Source organism: Phaethon lepturus, unplaced genomic scaffold (assembly GCF_000687285.1).
Source record: "Phaethon lepturus isolate BGI_N335 unplaced genomic scaffold, ASM68728v1 scaffold41377, whole genome shotgun sequence".
Taxonomy (NCBI): domain Eukaryota; kingdom Metazoa; phylum Chordata; class Aves; order Phaethontiformes; family Phaethontidae; genus Phaethon; species Phaethon lepturus.
In genome coordinates, this window is record NW_010554782.1 from 7,670 (window position 1) to 10,963 (window position 3,294).

The following is a 3,294-nucleotide window of genomic DNA, read 5'->3' on the forward strand; positions in this document are numbered from 1 at the left end:
ACTTCATAACTTGCCTTTTGTCAGGCAGCTGTTTGAAGTGCACAATTCAAACCTCATCGATATCACACATCTGAGAACTTAACAGTTCAGCTGTAGCTTTCTTCAATAATAAGACAAATGATTCAGTATTAAATTTATATGTTTAATTATGGGTAACAGATTTAAAGTTAGATGTAGTGAGGACTACGTCTTAAACTTAGGTGAGAACTAATGTATTGACCTTGCTACAGAATTAATGAAAACAACATTTTTGCATCCACACGGTAAGCTTTGTGGTAGCAAAACAACTCCATTTTCTTCCACCATTGTAGCTGAAGTCAGGAAGCCTTTTTTCTTTTAAAGCTTCTATATTTAATATGCTTTTTCAGAAGTTAAAATTTGCTTTTGTTGGGCATTAACTTTCAGGTGTATATGTTAAAAGTAATCCTTTGGGGTTTGTTTTCATACACTAGATATGATACATGCAGAACTTTTTGTGGCTTGATGCTTCCTGAGCAAATTTTGAAATACGCTTAGTTGTGCAAGAGGTGTTCACAGTGGAGAAAATGTAAAAATAAGATACTTATCACTGTCCCACTGTACACACCTTTTAGCAGAATAGTCTTGTGATTGGTCAACCAGTTTGGATAAAGTCGTACCAGCTGACTTCAAACTTTGTTATGTAAACTATGATAGGATGTCCTGAAGTAAGCTTTGCTTTCTAAAGAACAAAAGAAAACCTGGTAGCTCCTATTTTGATAACCTCTTCCTGAGAGGAGAGATTCTTGACTAAACCAGGAAGTAAGGCAGTCAGTAAAGCACCGCCGTGAGGATATTCGTATTTGCTTACAGGAAGTGAATACTCTTAAGTTTGGACTTGAGATTATATAGTCATGCTACAGGTGCATTGTAACACAAAGGAATGGGTTTCCTTCTATCACAGGGAAATGGAAGGAGAGCTGTACACCCCGTGGGACATCTAACTCTCACTTCTTTCCTGGCTTAAGTTATGTAACCTGAATTTCTGCTATTGGAGCCTCAAAAATGAGTAATTCAATTTAAAAAGGAGTGAATTGTGATTTTTGTAACTTGATTTACTTTATTAGGGTAGTGTGTTAACTACATCTGTCCTTTCTGATGATGCTTTATTTTTCCGGACATATGAAATGTTGTGCCTGTAAGAATGACAAAAGAAATGTCTTGGAAAGTATTTAAAAAATGTGATACTTCAATAGGTTTATTAAATGATAGTGCGTGAAGGGCCCGTTTAGATTCTTTCAGCTCAGGGACCACTGGCAGTGCAAACTGTTAATACAGTATTAAAGAAAAACAAACATTCCCATGTGCTTGAGTTTTCAAAGGCAGCATGGCTTTCATAGGAGGACTCCATGCAATTAGAGAGTGTTACAAATAGGAGTAGCAGGAATGTGATTTGTGTGAATCCCTCTTGAGTTTGTTCTTTTGCTTAAGAAATAGTTCTGAACGAGTAATTTTTTGCCTAATGTGCAATATGTTTGCTGGTAATGTGAGACTTCTCACAGTAAGCATATAGTACTTGGCTGAAGTTTTTATGCTTCTTTTTACAGATGCTGTGGACGTTTCATGCAAAAGAAAGTGATTGATCAATGTTTCTAATCAACTGAGCTGAAGATTAAAATGTTACTCTTCTAGAAGAAATAAGAGAAACCAAAGAAACATCATAAAAATTTATTATCTCTTCTTGTCTTTAAACACGTGTATTCAAAGAGTAAGTAGTGTTCCCTGTAGCACGCAAATGCTGCTTTTTAAGTAATTTCAGACATTTCTACAAGATGATCTTTATGTGCTTGTTTAGGCAAGATAAAAAATGCTGGCAAATGCAATGTACTTAGTTGTAAGATTATGCTCCTAAGTTTCACGTACAGTAATTATTAATAAATTGTTTCTTCTTTCACTGTCACAGCTTGCTTTTGACATCAAACACTTTTCTTGGGGGCAGAACAAGAAGAATCTAAAACATAAGTATGCATCTGCCATCTTTAAAGGAGAAAACACATGCAATAACAATTTATTTATTTAAAATCACAAATGTGGTCATGGTGCTACTGAATGTAAAGTGGATCTAAGTGTAAAGTTTAGATTCAAATTTCCCCAGTAGCATTTAGCAGCATTCAGAGCTGAAGTTATTTTGGGTGTAAGCCTGTGCTCAATCACTTCCTGCCTGTATACTGAAGTACAAGCATTTCCTTAGATGTCAAATTCAAGAGGAATTCCGTATACATCTGGTGCTAGGCTGGCTAAACCCTATTCTTTCTGAAGTCAGTGACATTTCACATTGTCTTCAGTGGAAACGCAGTTAGGTTTATGCTTCTCATTTTCAAAAGTGCATGACTCAAGAATATCTAGCTTATGAGACTTGAAAAGATAATTTTGATTACTTTCTAATAATTAAATGACTAAATTCAGAGAACTAAACTGGTGAAACCATCTACTGTATAATTGCAGTTGTAATATATTCTGTAAAATCAATCAAGATTTCATGATTAAATGGCAAGTCTGCTTAAAAGCAGCAGCAACTATGTTATCTCCACGTCATTCAGACACACACTATAAATAAGAGCAGGATAATAAGACAAGATGCTTCTCTAATTCCAATGACAGACACAGGCTGACCTCCCTAACAGGTTTGTGAGGCTGTGCAATAACTGGAAAGTGAGCTGTTCCTCTAGCAGTAGTGTCTTTTCAGCACAGAGTTCCTCGGTTTGAACCCTGTTAACAATCCACGTGGCTCTCATTGCATTTACACTTGTCTTTTCCCCTTGCATTTGTTACAAAGCCACTGGTGAATGGACTGGCATCATTTGCTGTGATTTTAAAAACTATATCTGCTGAACAAGCTAGTTCAAATTCTGATCTCAAATACACATTGCCCTTTTTCTTGTTTATATTCATGATGTTAAAGCCAGTACCTTGATTTAGCAGGGAAGAGTGCTTGTAGCTTGATGAGTATCTTCAGATTTGAATACCTGTCGGAAAATCTGTGTTAAACAAACCATAAAATTGGAGTTTAGGATTGACTGTAAAATCAATTAGAAGACCCAGACTCAGTAAGCAGCAAAGATGAAGAGAACGTGGTCGGGAATTTAGCTCAGGAGTGTTCGCTGATCGTATCTCCCTGGAAGACAAGAGAACAAGGGCTACAGAAGACTTTTGGCTGTTATGTTTTTAGAGCATTCTTGAGGCTTATCAGTAGCCAGGAACAAGAGATGTGTTCCACTGATGCAAAATAAATCAGTGCTATGAATGAAAAAGGGGCTTTTGTGACAGAGCAGGGCA